At 42.5% G+C, this 19,485-nt stretch overlaps 1 non-coding gene across 1 annotated transcript; it reads right to left on the bottom strand.

Annotated features, from left to right (window-relative positions):
- Positions 1–19,092: 19,092 nt before the first annotated feature.
- LOC114401031 lies at positions 19,093–19,199 on the bottom strand. The gene has a single exon (XR_003664147.1). It is a non-coding gene; the product is annotated as a small nucleolar RNA R71 (small nucleolar RNA).
- Positions 19,200–19,485: the final 286 nt, after the last annotated feature.

Raw genomic sequence — 19,485 nt, 5'->3', positions numbered from 1 at the left:
TAAAAAAACAATAAATATTAAACAAATAATGTATCTAAATGCACATTTTCACATTGGTGTGAACTTCAAACAGCCAAACAATCAATAGGACACAAACACTTCGGAGGAAAAATCTCATAAGAATGTCATTGTAATGCCCTTTATTCGTTATCTTGTGTTCTGTTTTCAATTCTGAAATTTTTTTATTTTTCAAAACACTACAAATTCCATATAATATAATGACAAGGTTACAAAAGGCTATGTAAGCATTCTGCAAAGATTCACAATGTCATCTTGATTATATCAATAATGCTAATACAAGAGCACTTTTCATGAAACAACTACTGTGTGACTGTAACACATTCCGGAAACTCATACCATTTAGGAGAAGGAGCTATTAGAAAACAACAAAGTATCAAATTCTCCTAAAAGTATTCATAAATTCAGAACCATAAACATGTTATATTCAAATGAAAAGTTTTTAAGAGATGGCAAATCAGATAAATGCAATGTAATGGTAAAATTGATATTTTACTATCATTTTCATCTAACCTTCTTGCACAATAATTCTATTTGCACAAACACATGTTTGTCCACAGTTACGGAACTTTGCTGCAAGCTGCAACCAAATTAATAAAATATTATGATTAATGATATGATCAAGTATATCAGTAGAATTACAAAAACAATAAATAACACGATGGGAAATTTACCAAATACTTAGATTTAACAACAAGTGTGTGGATGAAATCTCTCTCTATCTTGCAAGGATCAAAACAAAGTATATATCTGTTTCGTGTAGGGACAAAATAAAAAAATATTAGCAAGCAAAAGGACTAAATCTAATAGCTTTATAACGTTGGCAAACGATGAAACAATTTGTAATCGACTTTTCATGTAGAAATAAAATGTTTTTCCATATAGGAACAAAAATGAAAAGTAGCATCAAATTTAGGGATCAGATTTTTAATTTAACCCCCAAAAGTATTTCAAATTGTAATTTTTTTGTCAAGCATAGACAAGCATTTTCTTGAATAATGAAGAAAAATCCCCTTCAAACTGTTAGTGGGTGTCTACACTAGTATACTAGTTGTCATACCCTAATTTCGTCCGGGGACCATTGTTTGTCGACATGCGACCTTCGTATGACCACTTCAAAATGTTTAACATCCATCACCGTGGAATCCATAAAGTTTCAGGATGTTTCGGAGAGAACCGGCCAAAAACACGAAAATGGGAGTATATTTAGCAAAGTGGGGTGTGTGTAAATAGATTGTTACACCCTAATTTCATTCGGGGACCGTTTTTGATCGCTTCAGAAGGCTTAACATCCATCTCTGTGGAATCCATAAAGTTCCGTGAGGATTTGGAAGGAAAACAGCCAAAAAACACAAAAACGGGAGGTGAACTTATCAAGATAGGGGTGTAAATAGAAATTTTTGAATCTACGCCAAAACATTTTGGAAGCTGGGTTGCTTAAGGAAGAAGCAACCTAGGTCACCTAGGCGGCAACCTCCTCCCTCGTTTTGTTGAAAAATGGTTTCCGAGGCTTCCGTAAAATTCCCGTAACCTTGAATAAGCATATTTCACTTAAGATGGGTTAGAAGGAAGAGAAAAAAGTAGAAAATCAAGTCCGATATGCTTCCATAACTTTTCCATAAATTACGAAAAAAGGGGGTGAACTTAGTAAAAAGGGGGGTGCCTCAGAAAGCGTCCTGAGGAAGCCACCTGCTCGCCTGGGCAAGCTGGGCGGCAAGCACCACCCCCTTTTTCTATAAATAGGCTAAGGGGGGCTGTTCCAAAGGGTCCCTGATCCCTATGCTATGCATTTAAGGTGTTTTGGGTGAAAAAACGTGTTTCCGTGAAGAAAATCCAAGCCGAGGTACTTCCATAACGCTTCCGATGCCTTAACGTTTCTCTCCTTTAAAAAAAAATAAAAGATAGTTTAATATTCCAATGCCTTAAACGACTTATGTTCAGTTAAAATCAATCTTGCGAAAATAGGATAAAAACAAATTAACCAACGTTTAGTTCTGAAAAAACTACGTAGGCCTGATTTCCTCATCGCAATTGAGGATACGTAGGAGTGAGGGAAACACCTTTGTCGACCACAAAAAGATAAAAAAATACAAAAGACCCATAAAAAGAAAAAAACATAAAAAAGGGAAAATACATAAAAGCATATGTCGCAACCTACCCTTTGCGGGCGAGCGAGGCGAAGCTCATGGGTGTATCTTCCGAAGGAGGAAAATGCGCGGAGTCGCCACCAACGTTTATTTGTGGAAAACGTCGAAAAAACCGAAGGAAACCGGTCATGAAGAATATTCCAGATTCGAGAGTTGTATTTACGTTTGAGAAAGATATTAGCACCTCTCACGTTTGTCCCAAAGGACAACAACCTTAATTTTAGAATTGTGTGAAATTGTGTACTTAAACTTTTATTTCTTTTTTATTTTTCAAGTCGACAAAAGCGGGGCTCTTGCTCCTATGTACCCTCCATCGAAGAGGAAATCAGATCCACGTAGTTCTTTCTAAAGCGTGAATCAAGCGATTCTTTTTACTTAGAAGGAGGTCCTTTTAATGCGTTGGACCTTAAAATGACCCATTTTTACTTGCTGAGAAAAACTGAGGTATTGAACCTTAAAATCCTTTTTAGTGATTTTTTGCGGACGAGCTTGACTTTTCGAGTTGATTTTAGCCTTAGTTTCACTTTAGTTATTAGTCAATTCAATTAAGAAAGAGAAATCCCAAAGAGAAACGTCCGATTGATTTTTTTTTTTTGGTTTATTTTACTAAAAGATATTTTTTATTATTATATTATTATTTTACCTCTTTTTGGTTTCCAACGTGGTTACGGCATGACCGAACGGTCGGATTTCATTTTAACAGAAATTAACAGATATTACTAATCAAATGATCAGTGGAAATTTATTTTATTTTTTGATTAGGCGAGAAAATGACTTAAGTAAATGACTGAAGCACGTCTAAAGGGGGTGCGGAAAGTAAATGAAACGAGAATAAAAGTACACGAAACAAATGGGGACCACCATGGGTACATAGATTGAATTGAAAAGTTTGATTTCGGGAACTTACTAGTTGAAGACCGAAGAACGACGAAGAACGAACGACGAACGACGAAGAACGGTTGAAAATCTTCGCGAAATCACCCACGAAAACGTTACGGAAGCACCTCGGCTTGGATTTTCTTCACGGAAACAATTTTCCTCACTAATTTTAAGTGATTACGAAATGCCAAGAAGGCTTAACCCTTTCCTTCTTCACTCCTCCCTCTATTTATAGGAAAATAGGGGAGGAGCTTGCCACCCAGCTCGCCCAGGCGAGCCAGGTTTCTTCCTCCAGAAGCAACCGCCTTCTGGAGGAACAATCTGGAAGGCCCAAGTGGGCCTGGTTGCTATTTGCACCCTTTTTTTACTAATACACCCCCTTTGCTTTTTTTGGTGATTCTTTTTCCGTAACGTTATGAAACTTTACGAATTTCGTAATGACACTTTTTTTCTTTCCGTAAGGTTACAAAACCTTACAGATCATGTAATTACTCCGTTTTTAGCTTTCGGAATGTTATGGAAACTCATGGATTGCGCAACAACACTTCCTTTTGATTTCCGGCACGTTACGGAATTTCACGGATTGCGTAACAATGCTTCCTTTTGATTTCCAGCATGTCTTAGAACTTCACGTATTGTGCAACAAAGGGTGCCAAGTACCTCGAAGCGGTCAACCAAAGGTTGCATGCCATCAAACAATAGTCCCCGGACGAAATTAGGGTATGACAGTTGTCCCTCTTTACTTACCTTTTATCGGAGATAAGAGGAAAGCAAAGATAAAACACTGATTTCGTCCGTCTTCGCCTTTTCCGTGATTAGTCTATGACGATTCCCGTCTCTCTTCCTTTTTCTCTGCACAACACAAAACAAAACACAAACAAAAAACACCAATAACATAATATACACATATACACATGTTTGGCGAACGAACCAATTGGGAAAATAATTAAAAAAAACCATATTTCCCAATCACCGAAGGTTCCGCGCTTGATAACGGAATAGGATTTGAGGGTGGAGGATAGGCGAACAGTGCTAGGCAGTCAGTTCATGGGTCTCCGAATAGGATTTGAGGGTGGAGGATAGGCGAACAGCGCTAGGCAATCAATTCGCGGGGCTCCGAATAAGATTTGAGGGTGGAGGATAGGCGAACAGCGCTAGGCATTCAATTCGCGGGGCTCCAGACTCGATGGTGGAGGACACATGAACAACACTAGGCAATCAATTCATAGGTCTCCGAATAAGATTTGAGGGTGGAGGATAGGCGAACAGCGCTAGGCAATCAATTCGCGGGGCTCCAGAATCGATGGTGGAGGACGCATGAACAGCGCTAGGCAATCAATTCACGGGTCTCCGAATAAGATTTGAGGGTGGAGGATAGGCGAACAGCACTAGGCAATGAATTCGCGGGGCTCCAAACTCAATGGTGGAGGACGCATGAACAGTGCTAGGCAATCAATTCATGGGTCTCCGAATAAGATTTGAGGGTGGAGTATAGGCGAACAGCGCTAGGCAATCAATTCGCGGGGCTCTAGACTCGATGGTGGAGGACGCATGAACAGTGCTAGGCAATCAATTCATGGGTCTCCGAATAAGATTTGAGGGTGGAGGATAGGCGAACAGCGCTAGGCAATCAATTCGCGGGACTCCAGACTCGATGGTGGAGGACGCATGAACTGTACTAGGAAATCAATTCATGGGTCTCCGAATAAGATTTGAGGGTGGAGGATAGGCGAATAGCGCTAGGCAATCAATTCGCGGGGCTCCAGACTCGATGGTGGAGGACGCATGAACAGCGCTAGGCAATCAATTCATGGGTCTCCGAATAAGATTTGAGGGTGGAGGATAGGCGAACAACGCTAGGCAATCAATTCGCGGGGCTCTAGACTCGATGGTGGAGGACGCATGAACTGTACTAGGAAATCAATTCATGGGTCTCCGAATAAGATTTGAGGGTGGAGGATAGGCGAATAGCGCTAGGCAATCAATTCGCGGGACTCCAGACTCGATGGTGGAGGACGCATGAACAGCGCTAGACAATCAATTCATGGGTCTCCGAATAAGATTTGAGGGTGGAGGATAGGCGAACAGCGCTAGGCAATCAATTCGCGGGGCTCCAGACTCGATGGTGGAGGACGCATGAACAACGCTAGGCAATCAATTCATGGGTCTCCGAATAAGATTTGAGGGTGGAGGATAGGCGAACAGCGCTAGGCAATCAATTCGCGGGGCTCCAGACTCGATGGTGGAGGACGCATGAACAATGCTAGGCAATAAATTCATGGGTCTCCGAATAAGATTTGAGGATGGACCGAATGGTCCGCCAGGTTCTTTCACCTAAAAGGCGAACATGCTTTAATAAGGAAAAATAAATCATTCACGAGAGCACCATATTTTTGAGAAACAATATGCTTATGCCAAAAGTAATTTTCCTTGTAACTGAAAACGAAGGGCGAGATGTCAACATTTAGCTTTTAAATGAACATTCAGGGGAAACGTCGGGTCAAACTGAAACTGAGAATAAAATCACTCATAGTGTATAAAGACTCACACAGGTAAGTGTTTTACCCTAATCCCAAACCATAGCTGCACCATGACTTTATTTTGCACATGACTTCCTATCGAACCAAAAGATCACACGCACGATCATGGATCAATAGGATTTCCTCAAGGGTAGTGTTTTTGGAGAGGAAGCTGGGTGTTTCGGTCTTTTCCTCTTTGTTTATGTGGGGCGGGATATGACCAGTTGAGAGCGACTTTGAATGGCAATCCCAAAGAAAGAACCACTTTAAAAATGGGTTTTCCTTTGCCGACAGTCATTTGCCCTGTCAAAAATTTATCTGGTCGGAAGATCTTCTGTTCTCTTTCCTGATTTCCTGTATTGATCGGGAATTATTCTGTTTTTCCTCCGATCTTTTTTTCTTTTTTACTTTCATTCGTTCTTCAATCGGGAATCCTTCTTTTCCTTTTCTTTTCTTTCTTTTCATTTCTTCCTTTCCGATCTTTGATTGGGAATTCTGATTTTAGCATTCGTTATTCGCTCTCCCTTGAGGAGATTCTGCTGTCGTTTTCTTCGGGGGAAAGGATGAGGATTATTTTCACGGCCCAAGGTTCAAAGTAGCTTAAGGTTGTGTCTCAACATGGTCTTTTCATCGTGCGAGCCCGATTTTGATATCCAGGGCAAAACAAATTCGTGTGTCAAGGTGTCGGTCTCGGGTTGAATTTCCATATTATTTCCACGAGGCACGCGTAACAATGATGATTTGGAAACAACGTGCATAATTAGTCATGGCCACAGCTAGGTGGGTACTCAAGCATCCAGTTTATGGCATCGTGATACTAAGGCTTGGGATTTACACAAGTAGACCCAATATTTCCAAATTATGTTCTTTCATCAGTTCAACGAATCCATCCATTTTCATCTCGGTTATTCAGGAAAATAAACTCTTAGCGTCAGTCTCTTGCTTCCAAAAGATATGTTTGCTCTCTACGAATGATTTATGCTTCCTATGACCATAACATGCCAACCTTCGAGGTCTTTCTTTCTCTTTTCTTTTTTTTTTTTGTTTTATTTTTTCTCTGTTTGCAAAAACTATACATCCATCATTATCTATGAGAAAAACTTTTTCTTTGTACACCTGCATTCCTATACACGACAAACTTTCTTTGTATACACACGCATTAAAACTCTTTCTCCTTATATCAACATGGTCTATATACAAACTCTATTCCTGTTCAAAGATTTCTTTTTCGTTTTTTCAACATACACTCATGGTTTATACAAAAATTTCTTTGTATACACTCGTTGCTCACACACAAGAATTTCTTTTCACACCTTATTTAAACACACACACAAGAATTTCTTTTCACACCTTATTTACACACACACAAAATCTTTCCATACATTTTTTACATATAAAAAACTATTTTCTTTTCTTTATATATAGACACAACATTTGTTCACAACACCTCTTTCTTTTTTTCTATTCTTGGCGTTATCATGATTTTTTAGTTCATTTTATTTTTAGGACGACGTTCCTAAATGAAAACTCTACACGGTTCCGGAATTTCAACAAACATTATTGACAATAACGAAGTAAGCACTAACGCAACAGTCCAACAACATATGCACAAAACAAAAGACAATCAAAAAACCAAAACAAACGTTAGTCCCTCAAGTTATAAAAATAAAATGATATGTAACAGATAAAAGAGGAAACATAAAAGAGAATATGAATCTGGGGATTCCCTGGTCATGTGGCTCCGCTCCCTCCCAAGAAATTGAGTAAATTTGTCATCTCCTCATCCATGCGGCCCTCCTCTGCATCATCGGGAGCCTCTACGGGCGCCTCCCCTGCCTAGGCCTCAGGCCAATCTCCAGGCCATGCAACCTCTGCCCTGAACTGATAGAGACTGAGGCTGAGCTGGTAGAGACACTCATGGGTTTGCACCTACCCCCTGTGGTTGGCCGGCTGCTGGCGAACCAAGTGCTGTACATACTGCTCCATGCCAAATGACCCAGCTGGATCAGCCTGACGAGGTGGTGGTGGTGCGTCTACGGCCTGCGGTGCATCACCCTGCGCTTGTCTAGGCATGCAATACTTCTCAATAAAGGCCCGGGTGATCGGCGGTCGAATCACCTTACTAGGTGTGACGGGAACCCCGAATGACTGGCAGAGGCCCGTGATCAACGCTGGAAACCCCAGGGCCCTATTAGACTTATCTGGGTCTAGAGGGTGCCTGGTTGGTGGCATACCTGCAAATAAATAAAAGGCGTCAGCGATCAACTGAGCCACATGGACACTCATCCGTGTCAGGATGGCGTACACCAGCTGACACTTCGGCAGAGGGAGGTCGGAGTTATGATCGCTGGGCAGGACGTTGCTGAGCAACAACGTCATCCACATCTGAGTCAAGGTGGTCATGCTGGTGCGCATGATCCACACCCGCCTCCCGGCAGCGGTCCGGGAAAAATCCTGACCCGGTATGCATAGCAGCTGGGCAATGACCTCCTCCTCAAATCCATCGGCCCGGTTCCTTCTCTGACTATACTCGCACTCTTGGCCCTCCTCTAACACTAGCGGGTCTCCCAGGAACAGGCTGAGGGCGTCTGCATCAAAAGGAATCCACTGGCCCCTTACCCATGACCGCACGACCCTCCTCCGTGGGCCAAGCATTGGCGTAAAACTCTAGGACTACATCTAGGTCGAACTTAGCCATGGGAGTGACCAGTGATGTCCAACGCCGACGAGCTATCTCTCCCTGAAAATCAGCGTACTCATCGTCCCTGAGTTGGATGCGTCTTTCTCGGTGGAACGACCATCCTTTGATGGCCTCGAAACGTTGTTGGTGCTCAGCACTCCTGAAACGATGGCTGTCAAACTCGGGGGCGGCATTGGTCCCTTCAGCCGCGACGTCCTTCCTAGATCTCTTTGCGGAAAGCTTTCTCGGAGCCATTTCCTGCGAGGACAAGCATTTGTAAAGTTTAGTTTACAAGGAAATGCTACTTTAAAGAAAAAACGGTATGCTGATCTTTTCGATTTAGAACAAACTTGTGCACACATTTCCTTAAAAGAACATTTACCAACGTGCGTATGCGTAAAATATCCTACTATTTATATCAACACACAAGGATATTCAAAACATTCTAGTTACCACACATATATTTTTTGGAAAGAATACATATACGCATGCTCAAGGTATTGTGTCAAAATTACACATGTTCATATCCTAAGTATTTTGCTACCACAAACTACCTACGCACATTTGGAGTATTTTATTAATATATACATTTTTGTTGTTTCATATTTGTTTATATATGCACATTGGAGAGCAAAACTCATGTCATGCACACACTTGCATTTATTTGAGAAGGAACTTTCATGTCATCTATCTACACTTGAAAGGCAATTCCACATCATATATTCATTTGGGAAGCATTCTCGTGCCATTTTCGACATGGGTACATTTTTGAAAGGCTCCTTATGCTACCTATCCACCAATATACATATTTTGAAAGGCATTTTTACGCTACCTATCCTACATATACCGATTTTTGAAATGCATTATTTGCTATACATTCACACTTTGCAAGGTATTTTTATGCCATATATTCACACACTTTGCAAGGCATTTCCATGCTATACATATTCACATATATACATACCGTTGAAAGGTATTTTCCATGCTACCTAGGTGCAAGGTATTCCTCATGGGGCAGCCAAATTTAAATTCTAATAGAAACCTCTCAAACATGTCCTAATATTCATGCCTTTTTGCATTCAAAACCCAAACTTAGATTCCTAGGCGTAAGTCATACTTCTTTGTATTGGAATTAAAAGCTTGGGTTCCTAGGCCTAGAATCACATTTGGGCACTCATTTTAAATCCTTCATGCTGTCCCTATACATATAAAACAGTCCCACAATCCCAAGCTTACAAAACCATGCCCATATGTCATTGAGGCATTTCATCGAGCACTTGGTGGGCGCATGTTTTGGCATGAATAGCAAGAGAATGGGGGCAATGTGGCATGCCCCATTACTCCAGAATGCAACTTAGGCCTAGGGCCATCCCGTACAACCCCCTAACTCACACCAATCAAGCATGAAACAAAGCCAAAATTGCCCCATAGACTTGGGCATATTCACACAATTTAGAGCACCAAAAGAAGACCAAGATACATCAATGGAAAGCTAGAAAGCTCAAGAATGAGATGCTTACTTGATGGAGTGAGTAGCAACACTAAGAATGGAAGCAAAAGCGCAAAAATAGTGGCCTAGGGGTGAAAATCCTCAATTCCCGTGAGCTTTCTTTTTTGAATGAGGGGGGGGGGGAAGTTTTTTGGGGTGCAGAAAACTCCCCCTCCCTCATTTTTTATTTGCGGGTGCAGGGGTGCTCGCCCAGGCGAGCTAACCTGTACTATTTTTTTATTTTTTTTTGGTGGAAACAAATAATGCTTTCTGTGGATCGGGTTCGCTTACTCGAACCCCCCTTAGGGTGGATTAGGCATTCAATACTTACTTTAAAGACGCAACAGTAATAACTACCGGGAATTCAAAGGATACTAGGCTGCCTTGCAGCGGCGCTTTCCATTTGTCCAAAGCTAGGCAAGGGATGACGATCTATCGGTCGTGACCCTAACCTCTACTTGCGTCCGTCCCTAAGTACCTGAAAGTAGGAAACAAATAATACGTGGCAAATCGTGGCTTTGTCGTCGTCTTACCTCGATTGGTTTTTGCCTTTAACCTTGTCTCGACCTTTGACCATTGCCTAAGACGATTCTGCCCCTGTTATAAAAAAATATGCATGCGTATGCGTATGCATAAAGGTTTTCAAATGCAATAATCTTCTTAGTGAAAGATGGTTAGGTTCAGTTTTAATTAAGCGCTTGGGGCACCCCATGAACTAAGCGAAAGGGCTCAGGTTATTACAAACTGCACATGGTTTAAAACCAAAGTGAGGACTGAAGCCTCAGACCCATGTTCTCTTCTTTTATAGAACTGTGACGAGACAATTACAGTGGACAGGAATCCTTGGAGGAAACCAAAAAGACACAAACACAAAATAAAAAGAACATGTAGTGGTTTCCTCCATTGCCCCAGCTTTCAAGTGTAATATCGCTTAACAACATCGGAGTTCACGGGCGAGGGTAGCTCCTAGCCATCCATGTTGGTGAGCACCAGAGCCCCCCCCCAGAAAAAGCCCTTTTCACAACGAAAGGTCCTTCGTAATTCGGGGCCCACTTCCCTCGATTATCTTTAACAGCGTGGGATATCTTTTTCAGGACAAGGTCCCCTGATTGAACTTGCACGGGCGTACCTTCTTGTCGAACGCATTCTTTATCCTTTGTTGATACAGGCGCCCATGGCTCATGGCCGTCAAATGCTTACCTTCAATAAGGTTGAGTTGGTCGTAGCGTGTTTGAGCCCACTCTGATTCTTCTAGGCCCGATTCCGCTAGTATCTTCTGGGAAGGGACCTCTACCTCAAATGGGAGTACTGCTTCCATCCCATAAACCAAGGAATACGGCGTTGCCCCAGTAGAAGTTCGTACCAAGGTTTGATATCCATGCAGGGCAAAAGGCAACATCTCATGCCAATCTTTGTATGACACCGTCATCTTCTGAATAATCTTCTTAATATTTTTATTTGCAGCCTCCACAGCCCCATTCATCTTTGGCCGATAAGGGGTGGAGTTATGATGCTGGATCTTGAAATCCCCGCACATTTCCTGCATCATTTTGTTATTCAGATTGGTGCCATTATCAGTAATGATCTTCCTAGGGAGTCCGTATCGACAAATCAGCTCCTTCTTTATGAATCTGACCACCACGTTCCTCGTGACATTGGTATAAGAAGCCGCTTCGACCCATTTGGTGAAATAATCTATCGCCATGAGAATGAAGCGATGACTGTTCGAAGCTTTGGGTTCGATGGCCCCAATGACATCTATTCCCCACATGGAAAAAGGCCAAGGGGCGGACATGACGTTCAGAGGATGTGGCGGAACATTGACATTGTCCGCGTACGCTTGACATTTATGGCATTTCCTTACATGGGCGCAGCAATCGCTTTCCATAGTGAGCCAGTAATAACCTGCTCTAAGGATCTTCCTGGCCATAGCATGCCCATTGGCATGTGTCCCAAATGAACCCCCGTGGATTTCCTCAATCATGTAGTACGCCTCTTTGGCATCTATGCATTGCAGGAGGGTCATGTCGTGGTTTCGTTTGTATAGGATGGTACCACTCACAAAGAAACCAGTAGCCAATCTCCTTAATGTTCTTTTGTCATTGTCGGAAATCCCTGGTGGATATTCTTTGTTCTCGACATACTGTTTGATGTCGAAATACCACGGTTTCCCATCTCGCTCTTCCTCTATTGCACAACAATGTGCCAGATTGCCCCAAGATCTCAATTCAATGTACGGCAGATCCCCGTGTGGGGCAAGTTGAAACATGGATGCCAAGGTGGCCAATGCATCGGCCATTTGGTTCTCTTCCCGAGGTATGTGGTGGAAAGAAATGTCGTCAAAGAATTAGGCTAACTTCAAGATATGAGTTTGATAGAGTATCAAGTTTTGATCCCTAGTTTCCCATTCTCTTCTCAACTGGCGTATTACCAAAGCCGAGTCTCCATACACTTTGAGTAGCTTTACATCAAAATCAATGGTCGCTTGAATCCCAAGGGCGCATGCTTTGTATTCGGCCATATTTTTGGTACAATCGAAACCTAGCCTGGCCGTGAAAGGAACACATTGATCATCTGGGGATACAAGGACTGCCCCTACTCCATGGCCCAAAGCATTAGATGCCCCATCGAAACAAACAATCCATTTGTCTATATCCTCGTGTGTCCGCTTCTCTTCGAATAGGGCCATGGTGTCTTCATCCGGGAACTCAGGGTGCATCGGCCGATAATCTTAGAGGGGTTGTTGGGCCAAATAATTTGCCAAGGCGCTTCCCTTTATCGCCTTTTGGGTGACGTACACAATATCAAATTCAGATAGTAGTACCTGCCACCTAGCGATTCGTCCTGTGAGGGCCGGTTTCTCAAAGATGTATTTCACGGGATCCATTTTGGAAATAAGCCACATGGTATGATTGAGCATGTACTGCCTAAGACGATGTGACGCCCATACCAAGGCGCAAAACGTCCTTTCCAACATTGAGTAATTCATCTCACAGGCGGTAAACTTCTTGCTTAAATAGTAAATAGCTTGTTCCTTTTTCCCAGAGTCATCGTGCTGACCCAACACGCACCCCATAGACTCGTCTAACACAGTCATGTACAGGAAAAGAGGTCTTCCTGTTACAGGTGGCATGAGCATCGGGGGATTTGCGAGGCTCTGTTTGATTTTTTCGAAGGCCTCTTGGCTGTCGCTGTTCCACAAGACCGCTTGGTTCTTACGCAATAGTTTGAAGATGGGCTCGCAGGTAGGGGTGAGTTGCGAGATAAATCTCGCGATGTAATTCAACCTGCCCAGGAAACCTCAAACCTGCTTCTACGTGCGTGGCTCTGGCATTTCAAGAATGGCCTTCACTTTCTCGGGATCTATCTATATCCCTTTCTGGCTCACGATAAATCCCAATAACTTCCCCGATTTCACCCCGAAGGTGCACTTGGCGGGGTTTAGTTTCAGTTGGTATTTCTGCAGCCTTCCAAACAGCTTACGCAGATTGACGAGGTGTTCGTCCTTGATCTGAGATTTGGCAATCATGTCATCTACATAGACATCTATCTCTTTATGCATCATGTCGTGGAACAAAGCTACCATGGCACGTTGATAGGTTGCCCCAACATTTTTTAGCCCGAAGGCCATCACTTTGTAGCAGAATGTTCCCCATAAGGTGACGAAAGTAGTCTTCTCCACATCTTCGGGTGTCATCTTTATCTGATTATACCCTGAGAAACCATCCATAAAGGAGAAAAGGGTGAACTTGGTTGTATTATCTACCAGTATATCAATGTGTGGCAATGGAAAATTGTCTTTAGGATTGGCTCGGTTTAAGTCCCGATAGTCTACGCACATTCATATTTTGCCGCCCTTCTTTAGGACCGAGACAATGTTGGCTACCCACTCCGGGTATCGAGCTACAGCCAAGAAACCCGCATCGAACTTCTTTCTCACTTCTTCTTTAATTTTCAAAGACATTTTGGGTCTCATCCTTCGTAGTTTTTGCTAAACCGGGGAAGACCCAGGATTCAATGGCAACTTATGCTGCACAATGTCGAGGTCCAGACTTGGCATGTCTTGGTACGACCACGCAAAGATGTCTTGATATTCTTCAAGAAGGGTTATCAAACCTTGGCGGATAGGTGCGGTCATACCGGTTCCTACTTTCACTTCTTTCTTTCCTTCCCCAGTCTTTAATTTTATCAGTTCAATTTCCTCTTGGTGAGGCTTCATTTCGCGTTCTTCCTGAGTGATCAACCTCTCCAACTCTGGTGAAAGGACGTACTCTTCCTCCTCTTTGTTTATTGTTTGACTTACTTCTCGGTCAAAATCGATTATCAAACCCTCGTTGTTAGGATCCTCAAAGAATCGACCCTCACATCTATACCATTCAAGACAAAAAAAACAAAAACATTCAAAATGATATGAGAAAAGGTGGAATCGCAAGAACAGATAAAACGAGATCTCTTTGTTATTTAATAAGGTAGGTTTCACAAAATGAAAGAGAAAGGAATCTATAGCCTCTAATTACATTGAATCAGCGGTATAGACTTCCGACTGGCTCATCACACGCCAGTTCCCCACTTGGGAATTGGGATGGCATGGTCGCACGAAACTTGGTGGATCTTGTGGAGATTCCTCTCCTATTGCTGCCACCTCTTCCTCGAACATTATCTCGGCACTTGTGAAGCACTGGCTAACATGGCCGGGCCATGCCCTATCTGCCCAGAGTCTTGACAGCACATTCCTTCTTCCCGATTTCCTGGGTTCATACCCCAACCCATATTTGTACAGGTTCCCCCTAATGTCGGCCACATCGGCATTCCCGTGGCTGTCCTTGCCCAGGCCCATTCCGGGCTCATAACCGTGCCTGAGCATTACCCAAGCCACCATTATGGACGCATTAGAGAGACAAGGTAGCAACGGACTCGTTTCCACAGAGGCACAACTCACCACCTCGAAGGATTGGAAAGTTGTTTCCAATGATTCCTCCGCTGCTTCCACATATGGCGTGGAGGAGGGGCAGCTCACCAACATATCTTCTTTGCCTGACACTATCACCAAGAGTCCACCAACCGCGAATTTCAATTTCTGGTGAAGCGTCGAAGGGACCACTCCTAGTGCGTGAATCCAAGGTCTCCCCAAAAGGCAGCTGTAGGTGGGATTTATGTCCATCACTTGAAAAACCACATTGCAAGTGTGGGGGCCTATCTGAATGGGGATGTTGATTTCCCCCATCACCTCCCGCCGACTACCGTTAAAGGCTCGTACTACCATTAAACTTGGTTTTAGACGTGACGCATTAAAAGGAAGTTTCTCCAAGGTGGTCTTTGGCATCACATTTAAGCTTGAACCATTGTCGATGAGTACCTTAGCAACGACATGGTCCATGCATCTAATTGACACATGTAGAGCTTTGTTGTGCCCTCTCCCCTCAACGGGAATCTCTTCTTCCGCAAACGCGATATAGTTATTGGTAGTTATATGATTAATAATGCCTTCAAAACCCTCGACTGAGATGTTGTGTGCTACGTGGGCTTCGTTGAGGCAAAGGGAACGAGTTCCTTAACGGGTGCGGATGGAGACGGGACGTGGCAGACTATGTTTGGTTGGGGTAACTCATGGGGGGTCGGATCCTTGAGGGGAAGTAGAGGGCCTAAATGGGCATCTCCTTCATCATCTTCTTACAGAGGATAGTCGGCATGAGGAGGGAGCTGCCCCTCGAAGGTAGGGGCTTGGCTCAAATCGTCTGGAGCGGTACGAGGAGTGAAGTCCGGAGGCAAACCATAAGGGTAAGCTTGAGGACTATACCTCCGATTGAAACCTGTCGCATTTTTGTCTCGGCCCAAGTTTATTACGAGCTGTAGCACCGGTTCCGCTTCCCTAGCTGTATTGGAAGCGGCTGCCGTGGCATTATCTTCTATAGTTTTTTGAAGCTTTAGCATGGCCTCCGTGATAGAAGCCATTTGATCTTTTAAGGCCAATAGGTCGGCCTTCATCTGTTCTTGCACTCCCTCTTCGTTATCCATCTTACTTCTTGATCGAGTGTTATAGGGGTGCCTTTGCGCTTTTTTAGTTATGGTGAGTTCTCTAAAGAAACAAATAGCGGTGAGTATGCCACCAAAACATGAATATGCTAATGAATGATCAGAGCACTTGGATCCACCTCAAGGCTTTTTTAGACAACGTGATGAGTTCCAGAACTTCTCTTTTTATAAAAAGGAACAAAAGCTTTTATCTAGCCAAGATCATACAAAAGTGTTACAACAGAACCTAACGGTTTCTAATTACATGGGCCATTAAATCCATCATGTGTTGACAGTAATTGATCAGCCCGTGAATTTCCTCAGGGGCTGAACACACTTCAGCGATGGCCTTTGCTTTGGCTAGTAGTCACGGGAGGTCTTGACTTCCATTTAAGGTCAAGGCAAACCTATCCATCCACATGGTCGCTTCTTGATGCAATGCATCAATCACCCTCCCTCTTGCTTCCTTCTCGGCATACGCTTGTGTGAAGTCCTCTACTAGTTTTGTTCATGGGTCAAAGACTGGTTTAACTCTTCTTTGTACTGCCCTATTATAGCTAGCATGCTTTGCTCCGTGGCTTCTAAGTGTTGGGCCAAACTTCTCTTGGATCTTGAGCAAGCAACTAACTTTTCCTTTAAGATCATGCCATGTACTCGTGACTGGTCTCTTTCCTCTCTCCGGAGCTTGAGCTCATTGTTGCTGCCCCACAGAGCTCCTCGGAATTTATCTCGGCCATACTCTTCCTTGCGAGCCCTCTTGGTTTCTTGTTCAAAGTGATGTGCCATCATTTTCTTCTATTTTCTAAACCCTTTTTGCACCATTTTAATTATTGATTGGTCTTAATTGTCAATTAATTAGGCAGTTTTATTATTTGGGCTCATTTAGCTAATTTGATGTTTTTAATCTAATTTCAGGAATTAATGAAACATTGGGCTTAATCTGGATTTTGGTTGTGGACTTGAAGAGGGCAAATAAAGCAGCGCTTACCTTAGTTAATTTCTAATTAGGAAATTTCGCAATTTTATTTTATGTTGTTCAGTGTTTATTTCGTTTTGGGCCAAAGTATTGAAATAGGGCCCAGTGACTTTGAGTGACTCTTTTTAAATAGCTACCTTGGGATTCGTGCAGGGCATTCTATTCTGTTATGCTATTCATCATTCAGAGCTTTGTTTTAGGGTTTTCGTTTTTCTGTTTTGACGTTTCTGAGTTCGTAATGCAATTTTACGTTTTCTGCCTCTAATTACGAGTTCATTCTTGCTTCTTCTTCTACTTTCATTTACGTTTCTGTTCATTTACGTTCTTCTTCATTTACGTTTCTGCTTCATGTTTCATTTGCGTTTTCTGTTTGAATCCATGGAAGGCTAGATTTTCTGGTGTTGTTTCCTTTTGAGGACGAAGCCCAACTCTCTTTGAGGTTTCGTTTGTAATGTGGTTTCCTGGCAGTTTTCCCTTCACCAGTTATCCCAATTTCGTGAATATTAATCAGTGCACGCTTCGTGTTCAATTAATTGCCTCTGAGCCTAACTTGCGTTCATGCTTAATGGACGAAGGGCTAACTGGTGTATGTGGTGCCTAATCACGTATTGAAAACCCTAAGTTGATTTTCGCTTAGTAAATTGAAATAGGGTTGGATTAAGTGGTTGACTGTTAGGGACGAATTCTCCATAACCCAGGATAAGAGAGTGGCTTCTGAATCAGAGGAAACAACCCGTTTTTAGTATTAGTAGTTTCGTATTCCATTTTATTTGTTCTGCTCTTTAATTACCAAACAACCAAACCCCCCCCCCCATCGTTACTGTTACTGCAAGTATATTATGAATATTTGGCTTGTCACTGCTCGTTGGGAAACGACCTAGGATCACTTCCTAGTTACTGCATTTTCATGTTTATTTGATTCGGGTACGGCCTCGATCAAATTTGGCGCCGTTGCCGGGGAGCAGTGTCCAAAGGTTCATAATAGCTAGCTAGTGCTGTGTGTTTAATCCTTTCGTGTTTTATGTTTAATTGTTAGTATTGTGTTAGTATGTGTGTTAGTGTTGATTAGTGTCCTGGTATTTTGTTTAATGTGTGTTCTGTTTCAGTTTTACCATTAAGCGTTTCCCCTGTTTCAGTCTTGGGTGTTTTGCTGTGAAGATTGTGCTTGAAAACAGAGTAGTAGTAGAAATCAGCTTGCGGAAAAACAGAGTAGTAGTAGAAATCAATTAGAGACGGATTTTAGCGACCACCCATGCTGAATTAATTGGGATTTTTTTATTTTAGTAGCTAGGGTTGTTATTTTTGGCTGAATTTTTTTTGTGGTAACTTCTTTTAATCCATATTTTGTGGGAAAAATAGCTAGAGCCTTTAGTTTGGTCAGATTTGAAAGTTCCAAAAAACTAGCAAATTTTGTGTTTGTCAAAACTTCAAACGGCCATAACTTTTGCTCCGGTTATCAGAATCGCAATTATTATATATGCATTTGGGGTAGAAAAAAATTTCCTACCAGCTGAGGTCTCCATCGTCCAAAAAAAGCGATTTTGTCAAAAGTTTTTTATTTTTCAAGTTTTATTCACTTATTTTTCTTAACCTACCAATTTTAGCTTTCATAGTTAGACTTTGAATTTTTGTCTAAAATTTTTTGTGCTATCTTCTCATCATTTTATAGGGTTGCTCACAAAATTTCAAGTCATTTGGATATCATTTGAGGGTAGCTGTAGTTCAAACCTACACCTTTATTTACATGACAAGGCAACTAGTTGTGTGCATGCTGAATGTAGTGTATGACTAGAGGCAATCCATCTGACTTACAACCCTTTGATCCTGAGATAGATAGGACATTTCATAGATTAGTTAGGCATCATTTTATACCTTTTGATCATTCTGAGCATTCCATAACTGGTGAATCTGTGCATTCTGTTATTGGTGATTTTGAACATCCTGATCTTGAGCATTCTGATTTTGAGCATTCTGATTTTGCACATTCTGAGAACATGGCACAACCTCCACCTCGTGAGAGGACTCTAAGGGAAATGGCTGCACCTGATTTCACCTATGAAAGCTTGTGCATCCAATACCCTGATGAGGATGTCCCATATGTTCTTAAGACTGGACTGATTCATTTGCTTCCAAAGTTTCATGGCCTTGCAGGTGAAGACCTGCACAAACATTTGAAAGAATTTCACATTGTCTGCTCCACCATGAAACCCCCAGATGTCCAAGAGGATCACATATTTCTGAAGGCTTTTCCTCATTCATTAGAGGGAGTGGCAAAGGACTGGCTGTATTACCTTGCTCCAAGGTCCATCACGAGCTGGGATGACCTTAAGAGAGTATTCTTAGAAAATTTTTTCCCTGCTTCCAGGACCACAGCCATCAGGAAGGATATCTCAGGTATTAGACAACTCAGTGGAGAGAGCCTGTATGAGTACTGGGAGAGATTTAAGAAACTATGTGCCAGTTGCCCCCACCATCAGATTTCAGAACAACTTCTTCTCCAATATTTTTATGAAGGACTCAGTAATATGGAGAGAAGTATGATAGATGCTGCCAGTGGTGGAGCCCTTGGAGACATGACTCCTGCTGAAGCCAGAAATTTAATTGAGATGATGGCCTCAAACTCCCAACAGTTTAGCGCCAGAAATGATGCCATAGTCATTAGAGGAGTGCATGAGGTAGCTACAAACCCATCTGCATCATCTGAAACTAAAAAGCTTGAAGGCAAACTGGATGCGTTGGTCAACTTGGTAACCCAGCTGGCCTTG

This window comes from Glycine soja, chromosome 19, assembly GCF_004193775.1.
Source record: "Glycine soja cultivar W05 chromosome 19, ASM419377v2, whole genome shotgun sequence".
Classification (NCBI taxonomy): Eukaryota; Viridiplantae; Streptophyta; class Magnoliopsida; order Fabales; family Fabaceae; genus Glycine; species Glycine soja.
The sequence above is the reverse complement of the archived record's forward strand: the minus strand, read 5'-3'. Positions and strand labels throughout refer to the sequence as shown.